This window comes from Buteo buteo, chromosome 27 (genome assembly GCF_964188355.1).
Source record: "Buteo buteo chromosome 27, bButBut1.hap1.1, whole genome shotgun sequence".
NCBI lineage: Eukaryota > Metazoa > Chordata > Aves > Accipitriformes > Accipitridae > Buteo > Buteo buteo.
Genome location: NC_134197.1, coordinates 12325824 through 12348420, shown reverse-complemented (window position 1 = coordinate 12348420; position 22597 = coordinate 12325824). Strand labels below are relative to the sequence as shown.

General features: G+C 37.3%; 2 long non-coding RNA genes across 2 annotated transcripts; one reads left to right on the top strand and one right to left on the bottom strand.

The window, feature by feature from the left end:
• Positions 1-2: 2 nt before the first annotated feature.
• On the top strand, positions 3-21711 carry LOC142045200 (uncharacterized). Its single transcript, XR_012654537.1, has 5 exons — positions 3-1577; positions 4579-4645; positions 5348-5500; positions 19668-19725; positions 20301-21711. It is a non-coding gene; the product is annotated as an uncharacterized LOC142045200 (long non-coding RNA).
• LOC142045201 (uncharacterized) lies at positions 16031-18679 on the bottom strand. Its single transcript, XR_012654538.1, has 3 exons — positions 18607-18679; positions 16478-16595; positions 16031-16124 (listed from the first exon to the last, which is right to left on the bottom strand). It is a non-coding gene; the product is annotated as an uncharacterized LOC142045201 (long non-coding RNA).
• Positions 21712-22597: the final 886 nt, after the last annotated feature.

Below are 22597 nucleotides of genomic sequence, written 5' to 3'. Positions count from 1 at the left end.
GCCGCCGCCTGCGAGGGGTGCCTGAGGCGGCGGGGGGGGGGGGCACCCCAAGGGCCGGCAGTGAGCGGGGGGGACCCCGAGGACTGGCGTTGGGCGCTGCGCCGTCAGCCGCCTCGGAAGGAACGCGGAGCGAGGTGGCGGGCGTGAGGCCGGCGGGAACGGCCCTCGGTTCTGGGAGCGCAGCCTGGACGCTGCCCTGCGGCCTCTTCCGTTCCCCTGCAGCGGCACGGCCCGAGGTATTCTCCGTCACCCGCCTGGGACGAGTGTTCGCGGACCTGGGAACTCGTCCTGTCTTTTGGCTCTTTATATTGGAACTCACGAAAGACGTTTGTGAAAGCTCTTTTGCCAAACCGTAAAACGTGAATAAGCGGGAGGCTTAAGGAACATTGTTTTGTCATCGCTTTCTCAGCCACGGCAGTGGCTGATCTCACCGGTGGCAGGTGAAGGCGGGAACACCTTCCTCGGTGGCAGGCGGCACGCACCGCTTCTGCCAGCACATGTACCGTGCCGAGGGAATTGCTGAATTACGGATCTCTTGAATGCTCTCTCAAATGTGAGGGGTTGGGTTTTTTCCCTCTCTTACAGTGGACATAACTGATGTTCTAATAATACTATTTCCTTTTTTCCAGTAGCATTAGTGATGGCAATGTCAGTAGTGCAGCTGACCAGTCCCCGCAAATAATGTGATAAGAAAAACATTTGAGACACTGATGTGGCCTGCATGGTATAACTTTGTATAAAGAAAAGCTTTACAGGTTTTAACAAGTGTAGTATACAAATTATACTACCGTTAATTGAGACTGAAACAAATACAGCCAATTAGTCATTTATCGGGTGAAGTTACACGGATAGAAGGTTCCCTGACCTGGTGAAGCATACCTCTATTAAACATTGTTCCAGTCTAATTGCTGGGGTGGGACTGTAAGAATAAATTGTTGAAGCTCTGCCTAGAGGCTTTTCCCAGGTCCAAAGGGTGAATTACCTTCAGTTGATCTCGGTCATGTCGATTCTTGAGACTAAGTGTGACAATTCAGCAGTAGCAGTCAGATATTAAATAGTTAATGCTTAAGTGTATAGAATGAAATTTAAAAGTCCTGTAGGACTCAATGCACAATTGGGCTTTTGGTTACTGCAAGAACTAAAGGGAGGTGAGAGAAAACAAAAAGAGTAAAAAAACCCACGCCTAGAACAATAATTACACCCGTGGATCATAAACTATGAAAGATGCCATAAAAATGGTAAGAAGGCTTAACCAATTTACAAGTATTTGAACACCGAGCAGCTTAAGAAAGCAAGCAGTATGATCATTCTCATCCAGAACAACAAACCACTGCTGAGGTAAAATCTTTTGGCTGGTAGTAGCAGAATGCGAATGCTAACCCTAGTGGTTAATCCTTTTGATTTATAGGTATCGCATAAATCACGTTGCTGATTTTTCTAAGCCTGCTGTTAGGATTGCTTACATACCGTTTACGTTTAGAGAATGGCTTGTTGAGAACTCCACCGATGGGCTGGCTACTTTGGGAATATTTCAGATGTAATACAGACTGCAAAAGTGAGCCTGAAAATTGCATCAGGTAAAGTTAAATTACTAAAACTATCTATACAAATACACTACCTATCAAACACTTAGAAAACAAAGTAAATTTTGTGTTAGAATTAAGAGGTTATTGAAAAAACTGTTCGGGTGTTATAACAAATTGTACCCTATAAAGCAGCTTTAGAAGCACAGCTGTGTATAGCTTGGCACTGTGTTAAAGTGGGAGCTGTGGAGTCATGATTTCAATGATAGGTACAAGGTGTGCAGAATACCTTGAGAATGTGGCAAGATAAATAATATAAATGTCTGACCAAGTAAGTTTTTGTGGAAGTAATATATTTAGCTTTTATAAAAATTAAATTGGAAGAGGGTAACAAGTAATTATCTTCCTTCCTTGTTTAAATTAATTACATGATATAACAACTACTCGGAGAAAAAGAGTAGTAGTTAAACCATCTTGAACTAACTTATCATGAGTTAACTGATGAGAATTAATCCTGTTACATAAACTCAATACCTTTCATTTTAAAATATTCCTTGTGGAAGCCTACATAAACCTACCCAATTATTTTTTTCACAATTTCAACTGCTGATGTAGTTATACTGAGATGAGAAATGGAACTTCATTACTGTTGCATGTGAGAGAGCTTAAAATATTCTTTAAAAGGAATGTGGAGACATCGTATTTCTGTATCAAGAAGGACTTACCCCTGTATACTGCTAGAACATCTCTAAAGTCAGCTAGAAAATCTTGCAGTTGCTGTGTTGGAGAATTACTCTTCTGCCATCTTAAAAGCAGTTTTAAGATGACAGATGTTTCATCACTATTTGTACTGATGGTTTTGAACAAACAAACTAGGTTAATTATTTGACACTAAAAGGAAAAACTTAATGTACTAGATATAGCTAGGAAATTATAGAGCTTTTCCATGCTTTGGGGAACAATAGGTGTTCTGTGATAAACTTAGCCACTGTGGTGGACTCGTTAATAAGAAGCATATGTTTTAGTTGATTTTATAAGACTGACCAAGAACCTAGTGGAAGTTGAATTAAAGGAATTCTATATCCCAAGTTTCAAGCTGAAAAATAGAACAAATAATGTATTGTAGGACAGGCTATAGTGAAATCATAATATATATCAGTACATTTAAAGTATTTTAGTTTCTTATATGTTTATTTTAAAGTCCCAGGGAAATTTTGTCATCTTCTATTTGTGTTTTTGCTATCATAGTCTAAATTTTAGATTTAGAGTGCCATATATTTAGGAGAATCTCCTTTAAAAGTTACATTCCTATAATATCTTGAAAGATACAGTCTAAACAACAGTTGTTACCTGTGTCCCATTATTTGCAGGATGCTTTGAAAAACAAGCATGAGCAATTCCTTTTTTCATTACTTTTACCTTAAATCCAGACTAGCTATTGCAACTCTTTTTTTTGGAATCAGAAATGGGAATTTCTCAGATCATGATGGGATATTTGGCAGTAGAAGTGGTGACGCAGCTTCTCCATCATAAATACCTCCCATGCTCCTACACCTCTATTGCCCCCTTTCTTTCATGAGTGCTAGAATTTGGGGGGGGGTGTGATGGAGTCGGGAATTGACACAGGAGAAAAGCAGTGGCAGTGTTTCAGCTGAAAGACTCCCTGATCTGGTTCACCTTGCAGCCACACAAACAGCTGCGTTGGCAACAGCAAAATGCACTTTGAACAGTGTCCTGAAATTGTTATCACTCAAGTAGACAAAGATCTCAGAAGAAAATACATGAGAGAAATAACCTGAGTTATGCAGCACCTTAAGTGGCAGAAGTTGCAGTGTTAAGTATCAAGATGAAAACAGAAGAAACCAAGACCATCTTATTTAGCTAGGCACATTACAAAGGACTAAAACTTGCTATTTATAAGCACTGCAGTTGTAATCCCTCATGTTATTCTGCAGACAGTGCTAAACTTCATTCATATTGATGTCAGAACATTTGCTGAATGGGAGACTGACATGCTAAAGACATGCTTGATGGCTGCTGTTTCAACACATTGGTTAGAGCAATAGGTTTGTTGATTAAGGCTAGCCTAAGGGAAAATGAAAAGCTGGCATGAGCAGCTTTATTCCCTGTTAAGCAAATTAAATGTGGATTATTCTCTTTAAAAAAGACAAAAATTCTGTAAGATTGTCACTGTTACTAAGTAATAGCTGTGTCTTTCATCCTGATGCTTTTTACCATTCTATCATGTCTGTCTATATGCTTATTAGCTTCAGGTGAATAACAATAGTTAATGATTTTATAATTATTTTCTGACTGAAATTTGTTAGGGTAGTAGAGTTTTTAACCCATCAGTTAGTTATTCAAGGAAGTGTTTAAACTGAAGAACTGAGTCCTGCATTCCAAGAACACCCAAACTGCACTCCAAGATTCAGTCACTGAAATACACCCTTGTTGCTCTGCCACTGGTTCATCATATCTTCCAGGCTTGCTATGTTTGTGTCTGTTTTCAGATTTGGCCAAGCTACAGCCTGAAAAACATGCAATCATAGATTTTTTTTTAAATAGTAGTTATTAAGGCAGAAGAAAATACATATTCTATTCTGTGTTCCTTGTTGTTAATCTTAAATTATGATAATATCTTAAGATTTATGATTGAGTAGTTAATTTTAAAAAATGCCTCATGAACTCCCTTGTTTAAGTAAAGTGATTTTCTGAGCTAAGGAAGAGTTGACACTTAACAGAAAATGGAAATTAAGGCATTTATGCAGCTGCCTTTTTCAAAAACATGGCCAGCTTTTTAAACATTTTTTTTTCCCACAATAAGCTTATAAAGCAAAACAAGCAAAAGGACTTCTCTTGAACTCTAAAAAATCTTTTGGAGAGGAAACAAAACAAAACCTGTCTGACTTTTGTAAGTCAAATGTTATAAAGTAAATTGCTTTGGAACCCATGTTTATTATGTGCTCACTGATCAGGAGAATTACATAGCTGTGAATGATACTTTTAGATGAATGGAAGACAAGTAAGTTTTTTCAGTGTATTCCTTTTTCTGCAGCAACTGAAGTCCTTCATGCAACATTTTCTGACATTAGGATTACAGTTCACTGGAATTTCTGGCATAAGTAAGTTATTTTTGTGTAGAGATAATTCCAGGAATCCATTCCCTTCAAAACTGTTTTGGTTTTCCTGTTTTGAAAGAGTCCTTGATTCTTTCCCAGACCCAGAATTCTATCATGTATATATGTATGTATGATGACATTGCTCTCTTTCCTTAAACAGTGGTTATGGAGTATAACTACATATGGAATATATGGTTATTCCAACTCCACGTGTATTTTGGGAAGGAAAAAAAGTATCTCTCCCTGAATAATTCAACCAGGAAATTTCAAAAAAGATATTTTTTTAACATCTGTAAAAACACTCAGTTTTCGTTGGACATTAATACATGTTTTAACTACTACCAAAGGAAATATTCAACAACAAAGAATGTTTACTTAAGCTCTATAAATACTTCGCCAAGATAGAGCTTTATACAAAACAAGAGTATGAAATATAGAACTCCTTCAGTGAAAGCATGCTCAGGAGTATTGACCTGAATTAACCAGGCTGAAACAGTTAAGCCATATTATATCTGTATGAGAAGAGAAACCTGCAGAATTTAACTGAACTAAACTAGATTATGAACAATTCCCTTCCAAATGCAAGTGACTTAACCAAAAAAATGCCCTTTATTTTAAATAATCATGTGTAGATTAAATATAGTTTAATGTAATCCATTCTAAAAGTCAGTTTGCAATTGGTGGTTTTTTTGCTTGCTTTTCCAGGGTGCCCACACTATTATTCTATTTTCTGCCACTACTTGACATCCCTCTTTTGCTTAGGATACCCAGAGATGAGTGGGCATTGCTCTGACCAAAATAGGAAGACCTATTGTACATATCTGTAGCTGGCCAGCACTTGAAGGACTCCCACCAAAGGTATTGGCAATATTAGGTTTTGTTTCGGCTTTTTTGTTGGTAGTAATGGATTTTTAATATCTCCATGATAAAACATTGAGTATTGCATGCAAGTATGCTCTCTGTGGTATTTTATCTGTTCTGTCATGTGCATACCATGCTGTTGAAAACCCCAACTCACTGCATTACTGAAACAGCAAAAGTTTTTCCTTTTTAAATGCTGATGAAATTGTACATTGTCATTTTCAGCAGTTACTGGTCAAATTATGGGCTTGACCCTTGAAAATAAGATGAACTTTTTTTTAGCAGCAACTACATCAGTCTATACCCTTTTTTGAAAGCCATGCAATAAGAGAGTATCCTATACTGGACAACACCTCAGAAGTAAAAGAGTTTTTTGACTTTTTTTGTTTATTCTTTCTTAAACATATATATATTATTATTTAGTTGCCCTTAGACTTGAGCTAAACAGCATAACAGTATCTTCCTACACAAATGACATGTTGCAAAGTTGTGTCTGTGACTTGGTACTCTAACAACTATGTTTCAGATACAGTTCACTTACTTTTTGCATACAGTGGTAATGCCCTAGCAGAAAAGTGATTTCTGCTATCACTAAGAAATTGATGGGGGTGGAGGGGCAACAGTGTATTTGGAGAACAACTACCAGGCAACTTGAACTGTAACTTTTATGATATGAGCCTGATGTTAGCTAGGAACATTTTTAATTTCCTTACCAAACTTAGCATTCTCTAAATTAATTTAAGATTCTTTCTTGTTAAAACATTGTTGGAAATTGTTTAAGCCAGTGAAACACCTATGGGGTTTTGCGTAGGAATGGGTTAGTATAGAAATCCCTCAGTCATATGCTTTACATAAAAATTTAGTATACAACAGAGAGTATCTTGGTTTTGTTTCAATGTCTCAGTCGTAATCTGCAGCAAAAATTAAAAGCTAGCGAACAGTCATTCTGTAATGCCTCGCCCTAACTTCTAGATGACTTAATCGAAGATGGATTTTGCCTTCCGGAGCAGCGGAGTGGTGGTCCGCCACACCAGCAGGGGGCGCAAGTCCTGCTCACCCCCCCACCACCCCCCCCCCCGGGGGTGGCCAGGCCCCAGTGGGGCTGAATCCCAGGGGGTAGCTACCGGGTGGTATCTGACCTCAATCCACAAAAAGTAGAAAGATAACAATTCTTTTAGGTTGAAAGGTTCAAAATTAGAAAGGACTTCTTGAATTTAAAAAAAGGTCAAGCAATTTCCGTGCAATATTTTAGCACACAGAAAACAAATGTATTAAGTGGGGCTAGTTGAAATTTGTTAATGCCAGCCACCATCGTAAGCATTAGCTTCAGGCCTCTGAGTAGCCTCAGAGGATAATGGTGAGTAAAATATGTTGCAGTGTGACAAAGTTACAGATGACTGGTCTAATGAGGATGTGAACAGAAAAGATAACCATTTTTCAAAATGGGTGACCTGAGATCTGCTGTTAGCCAGAAAAAAAAAAGGTGGGGAGGAAAGGGCCAGTCTGTGCTTTTAACCTTCTCTTAAGAGTAGTAAGAGTTATAATCGGCAGGTGGGACATGGATCTAGAGTTTTTTTCCCCAGCTAGCTTTACTCCCTAAGGTATCCAAATTACTCATACCTTTTAGTATGTTTGGAAACAAATCAAAATGCACCACCTTGCTTTGGCAGGGGGAAGAAAAAGGAACAAAAAAGAGACATGCTTGTTAGGCTATCAGTGGTATTACAGTTTAGACTGTTTCCTGATGTTGTCATACACATTTAAACAGGAAGAGTGGCAAAACTGGAACCATGTGAAGCTATACCTGAAAGTGCCCCTACAGCAATGACCCAAACCCACTCTTCATGCGCACTGTCCCAAAAATGCAGTAGTTAAATTTTTAATCGTTACAATCAAGATGCCTAGCTAAGATATCCTTCCTAAGTGTTAGTTGTCCAAAGTATGTAAAGATATGCAAATAAAACTTGTTTCTGGACTAGAAAATTCAAGATTCATTTGCAGAGCCACACAGAGAGCTTTGAAAATGTGACTTAAAAATTAAATGGAAGGTGTAGGGCATTTGGATTAATTCAGACAAGAAATACTAGGATTACATAAATTTGAGAGACTAAAATAAAAGTTATGCTCTGTAAGGTCTCAGTAGATTAACTTCAGTTTTCCATTTTACTGGGCCTTGACACTGCATACCCTTAAGATCTGTAAATCTTTTAAGGTGCTTTACCATTTTCTTAAGAGAGTCACACATTTGTAAAATTTCTTATGATCAGACAAATGTATCTGTCTGGACATAAAGGCTGTATTTCAGTAGGAATCATATACATTGCTTCAATTCTTGATTTAATGATATCTGGTCTATTCAGGCTGATTATAGGTAATTTTGGCCAGGGTAATGAGCTGTCAGAAGCTCAGATAGTTCTGTGGGCAGTTCTTACAGCACCTCACTTCACGTCCAGTGAGCTAAGAACACTTTCTGAAAGTGCAGAATATACCTTGAAAAATGAGGTACTGATTTATATATATCAAGATACTTTAGGGATTCAAGGAAAGCATATCATGAAGGTATTAATTTGTCAACTCTCTTCTTTCTGAGAAGCTTTTAATTTTCATTTTGTTAACATAATGTTAGTCTTTACAGTTTCCTTAAAGAAAAGAATATCAGACCTTTTCCTACCCTTTAGAAATAATCTTTTTCTTAGTGTATATTGTGGTTAAGAAGGTTTAAATGCAGCAATCCATGCCCACTTAATTTATTAGATTATTTTATTCCATTTTCTCTATACTGTTGTCTTACTCATTTGTATGTTATAAACAGGCATTGGAGATTAAGCTGAGGAATATTACGCCTATTTTCTGACCTATTTGCTAATATAATATTTACATCACTGTTTTAACTAGCTAAGCCATTATCATGAGCTTCAGCTGTTTACATCAGGTCTTAATTTTATCATTTTCTTTTCTGTAACTATGGCTACGCTGATTAATTTAACAATGTAAGGTGTGTCTGATTCCTTCCTTTGGAAGACAGAGAATGTCACTGCCTCCACTGTTAGCATGAATCTCAGGAAGTGTTTTATTCAAGGTATAATGCTTTGTAGCTGTCCATTTTTGTTAGGTTCAATATCTTGATTTTTTTACCCCAGTAGTCCTGTCCTTATTTGCTTGGCTTTATATTTAGAGGTTAACTACAACAGATATTTAATGCTAGAGAACTCTAGTGTAACTGAAAAGGTAGAATATGGGTAAAGTGAATTGATCTCTTTTCTATCACAGGTTATATATGAGTTTAAATCTGCCCATAAAGAAGATGCGGGAGGGGAAAACAGTGGTTTATAATCTAACTCGGTTAAAGAATTGTGCTTTAGCAAATAACACAGGCAGAACTGAAGAATACCTCTCTACACAAGGAGAGTTCCCTGCCTGAATAGCAAAACCCCACCTTTTTCTTAGCTTTGCCAAGATCTAGAAGGTCTCAATCTCACAGTAATGTAAAAGCCAAACTAGTGTGACTTCTAGGAGAGTACATTTAGTAAGATTTGTCCAAGAGAGCCCAGGGAGTGAGGTGTATGCTGACTCTGCTGTCTTTGCACATAGTCATGCTACCTTAGCAAGTAGACTAGTCCAAAAGAAGCCCATTTGTAGAGCGAAAGTTGTGTGGATGTCAAATGCTCAGCACCAATGCACATTTCAGGGGTTTCATTTTGGAATAGCTTTGGTCTGAACACATTGGTTGAATGTAGTGGTTGGAGCCACCTTCCCAGAGGAATCGAGGTCACATGCTCTGAGACAACTATAAAATGAACCAAAGCATGGTACATGGAGACAATCAATTTGGCTCACACACACACTTTGCCAGTTAGATTGTTCTTAGAAGGAATAATCTCTCTGAAGAAAGTTTTGCCGGAGACCTTTGCATAAACAAGCAGGGGTCAAGCCAGATTTTCTCTTTTTGCAGTCAGGTATCCTAATCACAAGCTAGTGTCACTGGTGTATGTTCCTTTCTCTGTCACTAAAGAGACACTCTAATTCTTTTCACAATTTCAACAGAAAGAGTAGAGGCAGTAGTTGCTTACAAATCTCTTTAAGCTGGCAATCAGATTATCCTCTTCGTCGGTGAGCTAAGTAGGTTAAATATCTTCAAAGCCTCTAAACTCTATCTCTCATATCCTGAAAGCTATTAACACATCGGCACTATCTGCTTCCCTGCAGTCCTAGGTCAAAATGGTGAAATGTTATGCCTCTGCCTTGCTTAATCATATCCATGTGGCTAAAATAGAAAGTCCCCAATCATCATATTGGCTCTTAGGAATTCTTAATTCTCTCCATATACTATGGAGGAAGCTCAGGCCCTTCACATAGAGAACCAGCCACCACAATGCTCAGTTATAGACAAATACCTTAATTCCTGCAAACGGTATAAGCAGATATTCATCAGCTGATCTTAACCGTCATCCTTATTCTGAAAGGTCAAGCAGTCATCCAAAACTTGGGTTTATAAGCACTAGTAAAAATGGCAAAGTATTTTCGAGCTGAGTATAAAAACATACTTAAGGAATTCTTTAGGTTTACCTCTGACACATTCCAAAGAATTGGAGTTTCAAGTCCTTAACAGTAGTGTTCACTTTTTGCTTTATATCATTCTACTTCATGTTGGAGAACATACTGAAAAACAAAATCATTTTAATACTGTGTCTCCTAAAACATAGTAAAACAAAAGCCACATTACAAACCCAACAATTTTACATATATACTGAAAAACTCTGACTGAATTTAAATAAAACTTTAAATAAGGAGTGGCCAGAGTTGACTAGGTTCTTTCAAAGAAAATACTTTTGACAGAAAAACAAAGGAGAATGCAATTGGCTGATGCATTCGATCTAGCTTATTTCTGGTTTTATATTGCTGAACATCAAACTGATGAGAGGTTTTTTTTGTTTTCTTTACAATCATTACTGAAATACAGGATTCAAAATACAACTTCTTCAGAGGGCAAGGGAGAGAAGGGTCTTCCCACCCTCCCAAAACACACACACACTTTTCCAGATAAAATTTGCTGTCGAATTTGCCTTTTATTCCTTCCTGGCAATCTTCATTTCAATTCTTGACTTTTCTTGTGCAACAAACTGTTTTAAAATACAAAAAGGATAAATAAATATAGCAATTTCTTTTTTTTTTTTTTTAATTGCAGAAATTACGGGTAAGTAATGCTGCTGTGTATTAAGAATTATAAATGGATACAGGAATGTTTTGGCAATGTGTAGATCAGTCATCATCAACAGTCATTTCATTAAGTGATCTAGCAAGCAACTGAAACTTTAAAAATGTGTTAAAACTAGGTCCTATAAACTTGAACATTTTCCTTTCAGTTCTCTCTTCTGTGGAGAAGTAGATTCTTTGAAATTAGAAAAAAAACCCAGAATACTTCATAATTGAGATTCTATCAAAAGAGAAATATTTTAGAACAGTATTTTAATTGTTGTTTGTCAAACTAGAAGGATTAGCATTTTAAGGAAATCATAGAAGTAGAGCAGAAAAGCATGAGAATGCTTTGGATGGGGCTTTGAGCAACCTGATCTAGTGGCAGGTGTCCCTGCCCACGGCAGAGGGTTTGAATTAGATGATCTTCAAGGTTCCTTCCAAACCAAACCAGTCTATGATCCTATGAATGCTGCCATAGACACCCTAGGAAATTATTTTCTTTGAAGTATCATACATGGCATCCGTCTGTCCAGCATCTTGGTATTCAAGCCAGTATGACTCTAAAATTATAAAATCTCAGAGATTTAATTGATTTACCACTGAAGTTGCTATATAAACAACACAATCATTGGAAGTTAGTGATTCCACAGGGAATTATTCTGAAGAAATTAATATGTGGAAAAATAAGGTTAGTGCATTTTCTTCTTATCTGACAGTGTCAGTATTCCCCAGTATGCATACTGCTCAAGAATTCTGGGAAGCAAGTGTAAACTACTGTGCTACTGCTGCCTATTTTAGTAGTGCTGACATAACTGTAGCTGTGAGCTGTATTGTAAGCATCTAGGTATATACAAATTAATCATATAAATATAGGGAATTTCAGAAGTGATAAGAGTTCCATGACAGTGGACTAACACAATATAATTAGTTTCACAGAGTTCTAATTCTGAAGTATGGAGGAGAATCCAGAAGAACAGGCAGTTTACAGTGGCCATTACAAATAATGGCACTGATGGAGCAGCAAGACCTTTCACAACAATCTTAGTCCACATGGGTATTATAAGGCAAGATATAGGATAGATGAAGTAATGGAGGAATGTTTTTAGGAAACAATTGCAATTGCAACAGAATTGCACTGCCATTAACATAGAAGTTGCTACAACAGGCAGAGTCCTGCTGTTTCTCATACCTTTGCGCTCATCAACTTTTTGTTTATTTCATGTGCTTTTAATCTGTTTTATAAATCCAGTTCTGTGTTTCTAACCACTTGTGCTTCTACAAAATTTGAGTTCTGAGCTTGTATGCTGTAAGGCTCAAAACAAACCTTAGATGGTTGGGTTTTTAACTTAAATGCTGTGCTCTAAAATGTGGCACCCCACCCATTGGCTGTATACAAAAGGAGGTTTTAAATTGACAGGAAAGTTAACATTCTTCCAAACCTCAGTCTGGAGCATGTATAATTATGCTAAGTCATTGTTAGAAGCTATTTTAAAAGGAAATGTTGCCTGCCTTCTGAGGTTTTTCTGTATACATGTAGTTCGGGCATGTCAGCCTTTTTTTAAAACTACAGCATTATTATTCTTGATAGAATAAGCAGCACTAGCATACTTCAAAGCACAGAAAATAAGACAAGCAGCTAGGCTTTTCCAAGTTTGTATCTCCACCTTGCCACTGACTTTGTATAGAGCTTCAGTTATCCTGGGTCTCATTATTTAAATTTGTAAAATTGAGCTTTGAGTTTTTAAACCTATGTAGTTGTTGCAGTGATTATTTGTTACATAAAAATGTACTTTCTTCTGTAAACTGCTGAATCTCAGGTATTAGATAGTTTTATACATTTTTCTTTGTTATCTTTTAGAAATAGTAGAAATGTACTGGTCTAACTGAGGGCAGAACCTAGCCTGTAGTAAATATTGTTTACACTTTATTTATATTTTCTCAAGACTAAAGTTTCTCTGGCTGTCAGTTGAAACATTTTAGTATTGAACTTACTGCCATTCCTTCCTTTTCTCAAAGGCTCTCCCAAATTATCACCTCTAACAAATATTTTAATGAATAAACCACCTTTTTCTTGCTGAGAAAAAAGGTTATCTTTATTAAATTTTATTTTTACTATAAAAATATGAGCCACTTCAAATGTGCATAGTCCCATCTTACTGTAAGTCAACTGGTTTTAAATAAACCCTCCCCTAACTAGGCTGTCCCATCTCTACTTCTGGTGCCTACTCTTGATTCAACTTTTTTTCCAGACACAGGGCCCTTACAAGACATTCTTTTGTTAAGAGAACAGGAAGTTCCTTATCTTCTAAAATTGTGTGACTCCAAATTTAATTATATGTTTTAAGCAAATAGAAAATATGTCTTGCTCAAAGAGAAATTACTTGGGCTGGTGCAAGAAATTTCAGGGCCTATGGCATACAAGGCAGATAAGATGATCTGACCTTCAGCTCTTTGACAAGTGACTTAAGAAGCTGAAGAAGAAAAGATGATGGGCAGAGGCCAAAACAAAAGGATGAAGAACAAAATTCAAAGACCAAAAAAAATTCAAAGAAGCAGTCTACCAGTAAGCAGTTACACTTACTGGTAACCTTTCTCTAAGGGATTGTACTGCTCAGTGTTCTTACAAAGGTTCCTAAGTCCAGTATTTCAAGTAAAATTAGGACAGCTGCAGCTCCTCCTCTTCCTTCAACTTGCAGTCATAATGATCATAAAAGGACCCACCTAATTCCAGTCCTTCCAGTTGTGGGGTAATCAGCTAATTATGGAGATTACAGAAAACTGAAGGGGGGGGGGGGGATGCAATATATGTGCTATGGTACAAAATATTTCTTTCTTTCTATGAAAGAAAGTGATCCTTTAGTGCTTATATTGTTTAGTGCTTGCTTTCTGTCCAAAGGAAGATGCATTCCCTTCCCTAGGATCAACGATGAAGTCATTACAGAGAATTAACTACTTTGCTTTACGTTTTAATTCTACGTCATTGCCTGCATATGCAAAACACCTTTGCACGCATCCGTAGGCAAACTATTTGTTGCTTCAACAAAAATTAATAAATGAAAAATACTACTTGATTGGAAGTGAAGATAATGAACCTTCAGCAACATCTCAACACACAGTTATCTTTGAACATCCATGGATTGAAAGAGTGATGTACAGTATTGACTTTTGCTTATTAAAATAAATACTATACAGATATTTTCTTTGGTGGCTATCAGAAAGAACAAATCTAAACAAAAATTCAGTATAGTATTTTACAGAATAAGTATTAATTAGAATTGCTTATGTAATTAAGTTTGGCTATGGCTCCCCTTGACCCTCCATTCTAAATAAGACTTGGACACAAGCAAAGATTATCTGTTCCTGGCAAATCCTTCCTAGGGATTACACGCTGCATAAACTAATAAGGGTTTATCTTTTCTTCTTTCTGAGAGAGGAAATAACTAGAGCAACATTAAAACATTAATGTGGCATTAAAGAATTCCAAACAGAATTAGGAAATTAAAAGGTTAGAATTCTCACAGTAGTATCAAATTACCATTAAGTATGCAGATCTTATGTGCAGACCACATAAAATTCAGAATACTCTGTGTATGCAGTACTGTTCTTCTCTGTGAAGTAAAAATGTCAAGTATGTATAAGCTGTTTATTTTAAAAGATAATCTGAATATGGTCGGCATAAAATTTTGTATGCAGCACCATATTATTGCTGGGTTTTGGGGTGCCATAGTCACAAAACAAAGCTAGACAAAATTTCTACCATTCAACATAATTTAAATTAAAATATTTATGGTAAAGTAATGGAGACACAATTAGAATGTGCTAAGTTTTACACCATAAAAAGGTAAAAATGTATTTAGTACTTGCCATCTGAAAGAGTTTCATAATCACTGTAAAATGGCTATTTGGGAGTAAGTCTGTTTATTTCTGCAAACTTTGAAAGGCTAATCAGTGAAAGCAACAACATAAATCTGAAACTAGGAAGTTACCAAAGAAGGTCTCAGAGGAATGAACTACTTTTTTACTAGTCACCTTTTGACTGCTGGTTCTTGAGATCACCTGTGACTTGATGCTATGTATATTTTAGGGTAAGTGCCTTAAAGAATTTAAATCCATTTAGCAAGATTCACACCTCTAATAGTTGAAAAGAAAACTATTTTTTCTAAAGGTTTACTATGACTGATTCCTTGCTCCTGTTTTTCCTTGCTATCTTGCACATCCTGATGCCAGCTCGCAAGGCCTATTACACACAGTATAGCAAACTCCCTTGTTCTGTGTAGTAAATGCAAAGAGAATGATGGTTCCATCACTGCTAGTACAAATGGGGTAGTTCATGGCATTTGATGTATTAATTTTATGATGGCATCTCATATGCACTTAAGATTTTTTCTCCTTTATACATAGGAACAAGATTCTTCATACATGTTATTTTAAAGCGTACAGCCCCTCTATGTGTTTAGGATGGTATGAACTTTATTAGGTACAGGACCTGTAGACAAGAGTTTTTCTAGATGGCTTTCTATGAAGTTCAGTAAATGAAGTATCACCATTAGGAATTTGTTTTATTTTAAACCAAGGAAGCAATTTATGTATTTGGATCAGGTCATCTTTCTTGTATTAAAACCAAAAAGAACAACCAAGGCTTAAGACTGCCAAACTCACTGGTGTCCTAGTTTGCAATTTGTACAATGGAAATTATGCAACATTTCTATATGTCTTTGAAGATTCAGTGAATTCTCTAAGAGTTAAGTATCATCATCTTCCCTGAGCACTGTCATATTTACAAGGTACTGGGATTTCACTTCAGCAGCTACCTTCAGACTCAACTGTTTTCTTAGTTTTTTTCTGACCATGAGTCTACAAGTCTGCTTGTAAGTGTCCTGAACATGTCTTCTCTGTTCATAACTGATCACTTTTAAGGAAATATAAAGCCTACAGAATCATAAACTCTTCCTTAGTTTCAGGAAAAAGTATTCTTAAGCCAGTAATTGATACTACAAAGAAGCATAAGCTTAAGTCTTTATAATTACAGGTTAAATAAATTGTTCTAAATTGTTTATATTATATAGTACATGGCATTTGTTGCCTTCCAAATGCAGTGGAAAATAGGCCTACATAGAAAACTTAATAATACGTTTGTCATGATGGCCCAGATTTGAGAATGCATTTAAACTCTTACCTTCTATTGAGATGAGAGTCCTCGCTTCTCACTGGAAATCAAAACAGCTGCTAGCGGCTAAACAATAGCAGCCAAGCAAACATTTTACTGAACATAGACCTGCATGTTGTGCTCTTTATGCATACTCCTCAGTAAATGACTATTACATTGTTTGAGTCATTTGGAAGTGTCTGGTTTATTTCAGGTATAGCAAATCATGATGTTAGTGCTGACAGTTCTCTGGTTCAATTACTCCTCATCCCAACCACACTGCAAAAGCAGAGAGTAAACATGGGGAGACAATCCAACAGCAAATAAAGATATCCAGAGCCTGCTTGTCAAGTGACACATACTCAGTTCTTCAGCACTACTGAACCCCTTTTTGATCCCATGTGTCTTAAGATATTAGATTTCTGGTATTCATTTCTTTGCTACTCATAAGTTCCCTAGCTAATCCCAACGTTCCCCATCCCTCAGTACTTCCAGGGTTTTTTTGTCTCTCAACAATACATTCAGTAACTTCCCAGTTCCCAAAGCAGGCTGGATGGCATTATTATCTATCTAAAGATAGATAGGTCTTGTGCTGATTAGCCTGAAACAGACTAGGGCTACATTCTACTCACCTTTCCTTTGATGGACACATAACTTGGGGGTTTTATCCTCTGCCAAGTGTCCAATTGCCATAAAACTCTTCACAGCTGAGGAAGCAGACATCATGAACAGAAAGGTCATGAAAGCAAGCTGTAATACAAGCAGACCAGACCAATAGGGCATTGTACCATTGACAGGATGAAGAACAAAACAATAAGAGGTGAATAAATAAACAGGTAAGAAAAATCTGCATTTTATTTTTAAGCAATTTAAAACATTTAGAGACAACAAAGAGCCAGTAGATGTACTAAAAGGAAAAGTTACACAAAATCATAATATGTGCATTTCTGTCTCTTCCCTCTTAGTGGAACATAGTCTGCACAGTCTCTATAAATCCATGTTCTAGCTTCACCGTGAATACTGCATACAGTTCTGCAGCTTCCCCCCCATCTCAGTGAAAATAGAACTGGAAGAAGATTCACAAATGGTCAACAAGGACAAAGGCATAGAAATGGAATTTCAGAACAGTGAGTTAAAATAGTAGGAAAGTAGTTCTTAATGAAAAGGGCACTGCTTCTGTTTATGACAAAGCTGTCTTATAGATAATAAAAGTAGGCAAACAAAGTCTCAACCCTCTTTTAATTTAGTACAGATGATTTCCCCTGTGCATTTGCATAGCTTAGTTGGTGATACATGGAAAAAATAATCATCAATGAATTTGTTATTGCAGTAGAACAGGCCTACTGCCTTCCCTGCCTTCAGGGCATAGTTTCATGAAAACCTTTAGGCAAAAGAAAAAGTGGTATTGGAGTCTCTTTCCCTGGCAGGGTGGAACTGCTAGTTTGAAGCTATCTGCTATCACATCACAAAATCATAGACTCATGTAGGTGGTAAGGGACTTCTGCAAGTCTGCAGCCCAACTTTCTGCTCAAGGCAGGTTCCATTAAAGCAGGTTGCTTTGGGCCATGTCCAGTTGAGCTATGACTATCTGCAAGGATGGAGTTTCTGTAGTGTCTCTGGGCAAGCTGTTTCAGTACTTGACGATCCTTTGTAGGGAAAAAAAAAAAAAGTTGTTTCCTATATTGAATTTCTCATGTTGTGCCTTGTGCTCATTGCCTTCTGTGCACCACTGGGAAGAATCTGGCTCCATCTTTTCTACGTCATTCCATTAGGAAGCAGCAGACAGCAGTACAATCTCCCCTCACCATCATCTTCTTTAAACCTGAGCAAATCCAGCTCTCTCAGCTTCTTCTTGTGTGTCATGAGCTGCAGCCCCCTGAACAGTTTGGTGGCCTTCACTAGCCTTGCTTTAGTATATCCATGCCTTTCTTAAAATGAGACACAGAACTCCAGATGTAGTCTCACAAGTGTCAAATAGAGGGGAAGAATCAATTCCCTTCAAACCTACCAGTTATACTCAGCCCAGTATGCAGCTGGACACATTTGCTGCAAGAGCACACTGTTGACTCACATTCAACTTGTCCACCACGACACCCAGCTTCTTTTTTACAAAGCTGCTCTCTATTCAGTCAGTTCCCAACCTGTCCTTCTGCATGGGGTTATGCCAACCCAGATGCAAGGCTTTGTGTTTGCCTTTGCTGAACTTCATGAGGTCCCCAACAGCTCATTTTTGCAGTCCGACTAGGTCCATCTGAGTAGCAGCCCTGCCCATCAGTGTATCAAGCACTCCCCTCAGTCACCCACAAACTTGCTGAGAGGTCAGTCTATTCCATCATCCTGGTCATTACGTCAGCCATTTCAAGAATCCAAGCTGATGTAAACTATATAGAAGAAAGCAAGTCTAACATCCATCCAGAGATATGCTAGAGATTTCAAATTTTGTTTTACAAAAATGCAAGAGTTGCATTGCTAAGGATCTTCTTCTCTAGATATAAAAAGTAGCCCTAGGTTCCACAAGCAGCAGGTCCTGGGTCTTTTTTTGGGTGCAAATGCTGAAATGTAGAACTTGACTTACAGTGTGTAAGAAATCTACTGGAAGGCAGGGATGACTGTCAAAACTTAAGAGCTAAGCAAGCCAGAAATTATAGAGTCCTTCCCCAGAATCTTCCAGTCTGTGGCTTTGCTCAAAGACAGAGCGTGTATTTCCATATCATAAAAATGGACAGAGTTGCATCAGTATATACATGGTACAAGAACATACTTGCAATCTTGTTATTTGCCTGGATGATTGTATGCACAGGAAGGACTTTGTGCTAGCAGCCATTATACTTCAGGAGCAGAGGGTAGAATCTGGAACAGAACAAAGCCAAAAAAAAGACAGATGAAAAAAGAAAACTGTAGGAGTAATTTAGCTCGCCTGCATACATTATAACTGTAAACCAGTTTCAAGAGCATTTATGTAATAACAGCCTTTCCAGCACACAACTGTCTGTTAAGGGCAGCTACACACTAGCACAGTATTTTTGCAGAATGGACAGAGTAACATTGCTGCCAAAGGGCATATAAAGGACAACGCTACAAACATGGTCCCCCAAATTCTTTCAGAACATACTATGCTACTCATAGGCTTACTATTACCAAAGACATTACAAGTTATAGTATAGGATCGTATAGTCTTAAAGTCGGATTTTGTTCTGTATGCTAGAAATAGATTTGAGATAATACCAAGTACATTGGAAAATACTATAAAATGGCTTAACAGAATGTTTTCTAATCTTCCACATGGAGCTTGTCTCTCCAAACTACACTTTATAACTCTCATAGTTTTTGGAACAACATCTCCAACAACACGAGCTGAAGAAAACATTGGTAAACAGGAAGCATTGGTTGTGGAAAGGAACTAAGAGAAGATGGAAGGACATGAAAGAGGAAGGCAGCCAGCCAAACCTCTAAAAATAGGAATAAAGTCACTGAATGTTTCCAAACAAATACTTGAATAAGTGAGGCTGGGTTTTTTGGGTTTTTTTGTTTGGTTGGTTGTTTTTTTTTTAATGAAGATAACAATGATAAAGAATTTAATGGTGTACTACTTGGACATTAAATATCTGAAGGAACACAGACTTGTAAGGGATGTATTCCAGGCCAAATCTGTGTCCCAATCTGATGTTTAAGAAAATGTGGGGTAGCTTAGCGACATTTGCCAAGTATAGCAATCAAGTAAATACAGTCAGTTGACTTACTGCTGGGAAGCAGCTTTTCAATTCTAATTATTCTGATACCTTCACAGTGAGGCATGTGTTTTCTTTCCTTATTTTCCTCCAGGTGTCAGTGCCACAGAAGAACCCAGTCTGGGACTTAAGCTGGGAAGCAGAACACCAAGGTGCAGTTTCCTAGCTCTGCTACAGCCATCATATAGCACCTTGAGCAAATCACCCTGCCTTCATTTCCATCTCTAACAATGGGAAAATAATTTATTTCACCATTCTTTAGTAGTTCATTAATTCAGTGGGGCAGCAGATATGTCATATAGCTTAATTGTCACATACTTAATGCAGTAGGATCCTAATTTTGTGGGACTTCACTTAGATACCTACAGACCCTAGTAATTCTATACTCGTCATCATTACTACAGATCTTTGTAACAGTTAAATGCAGAGTATATATAAATTTGACCAAGGTAGGTGGTCAGTGCTTTTTCATTTCTCAGTAAAAATAACTGTTCTTACTAAATAAAAAGTGTTAATGGAACCAACTTCTATTACTAGAAAAATACAGCTTTGCAGCTGTTTAGTCAGCAGTAAATACACTGTTATGCTGCTCTCAAAATCACTACCTTCACCTGCTCAAAGGGAAGTGGATAACTTGCACTTACATTAAGCATATTTTAGACCATTCTAGCACTTTCCATCAACATTTTAACATATTGGATTAATATACTTTATCATCTTCCTGCAGGTACAGAATCACAGCCACTGAGAAATGAGGCTTTTACAACTAACTTAACAAGTTTGCCCGTAATATTGTTACGCTGTGAGAATGTTCCTCAGTACAACTATGTGTCTCCATTATATTAATCTATTCTTCAGATTTAAAACCAACTTTAATTAAGCAATGATTGAGCACATGCAACCTTGTTTGAGAAGGTATATTTGAAAAGTAAATGCTTCTCCCTGCACCTGCACAGCTCCAGTTGACAAAAAGAATGAATTCATCCGTAAGAAGGAAAATGCCATTTGTCACATATGACTTACACCAGTTACCAGACACTTCAGATAAAAGGAACACTACAAAAAGCAAAAAAGTGTGTCTGCACTGCCACGTAAGTTTTTATTTAAAAATTTAAAAGGAATTTTAAATCTTATTTTTAAAAAAATCACTATCATTGTAATACATAGTAACTTCCAATCTGTTACTAGTATATTTTCTTAGCTGGCAATTAGCCGGACAACCTAACTCCCCCTTGATAGAAGTATTTTTTCGATCAGTTTTCTTACCTCCCCACCCCAGTTTCGCTAGATGTTCTCCTTTGAACTTCAACTTGTAGGAAATAGAACTCCTGGCTTGCATTTCTTACTTCATCACTTCATATAGTTTTGTCTACTTTCTGATAGAGGCAGCCGTAGTCTGAACATTGCAGTCTCATTTGATTTTTCAATGGTTTTAAGATTACTTTCCTTCCTTCAGAGAAAAACATGTCAACTGCACTAATCCAACATCAAGTGCACTAACACATTGCATCAGTCAGTCTCCTGAAGAACAAACATGAAATGTTAATTCATGTTGCTCCCCTGGATACTGTTTTCATTGTCATATCCAATGGTATGCTGGATGGGATACTGTTCAACTGGAAATTTCACTAAACTGCTGTTGAACACTATTAAAATGTTCTAATAGGTGTGACTTATTGACCGGAAGAGTCGGTAAACAAATGCAGTATAAGTGACAGTATGAAAATAGAGTAGCAGTAATTAGCGATGTGACTCCATGAGTAATAGGAAAATTGCTTTGACCCAGTTGATGGCAGTAGCAACAAAATCTTAAAAATAAATTTAAAAAAATCTGTCGTAAATAAATGGGTTTTCTATTATGACTTGTACATGACCAAGACTTCTCAGGGTCATTGACAACGTTTATGGTTGCTACAGATCCTATTTTGCTAGTATTCCAGTCCCTCTCTGTTGGGAAACACAGTGGTAGCTGTGGTCCACTATGCTGGTAAGACCTGAAAGATGGAGATAGAAAGACTAGCTGGCAGCAGATCCTAGCACATTGTATCAGAAACTACTTGGTATCGATCAGCAGGAAGTCACGGTCACACAGCAAGCCTCCAACAACTTTTGTCTTTTTGCAGAATAAAAGCTCTTGAGCCGGAAACCCTGCTTTCTTCTGGTTTGTCAAGTCCATACCATGATCCCTTCTGCTTGTTCAAGCACCATGCACAGTTTTGACTGGGCTAACGTACCATTTCTGGTGTTCTGCATGTAGTTGCACAAAGGTGTATTAGGTGTACAAAGACATATTAATATCCTACCTTAAACTGATGTGCTTCCACATTTATCCCACGCTACCCTCATTTCAGTGCCAACATAAACATTTCATAGAGCGTGGATTAATGAGAGCATAACAAAACCAAATCTGATCTGTCTGTGCATGCTTTTTGTCTTTTGGAATAAGACCATGTACGATTTTCTACTTCTGATTGAAGAGGAATGATATAACGCAGAAATCAGAGCATTTTAATGCAAAAGTAGAATTATCCTTCAGTATGCATGTGAAAAAAACATTTTACTTCTTTGATGAAAATACCATTCACTGCAAAAAAACCTACCAGCTGCTCTCCAATAGTAAGATGACATGACCAAGAAGTTCTTGGTAAGTTTGGTAAAAACCCCTTTGTTTTTATCTCTCCTTCCTTATCCTAGCAGTGTAGGCCTCAATGGGATCCAATGGGGGTCATATCCTGGAATATAATAACATTAAAAAAAACCCCAAAGCAAAACAGACACACAAAAAAATCAATACCTGAAATTTCAGGGGTCCTGATTACTTGCACAAGTGACAGGAAATGCACTGGTTTCAGTGCAATTATAAAAGGTCTGATGAAATACTTGGAACATATGAGCAAGGAAAAAATCACATAAAAGCAAGTGGTATTATCTGTGTGTTGAGAGGAGCAGCGAAGCTACGATTGCAATATGGCATCTAGTTGTAGGTTTTACAAAATAGTACGAGAGTTGGAAAGGGAATGGAAA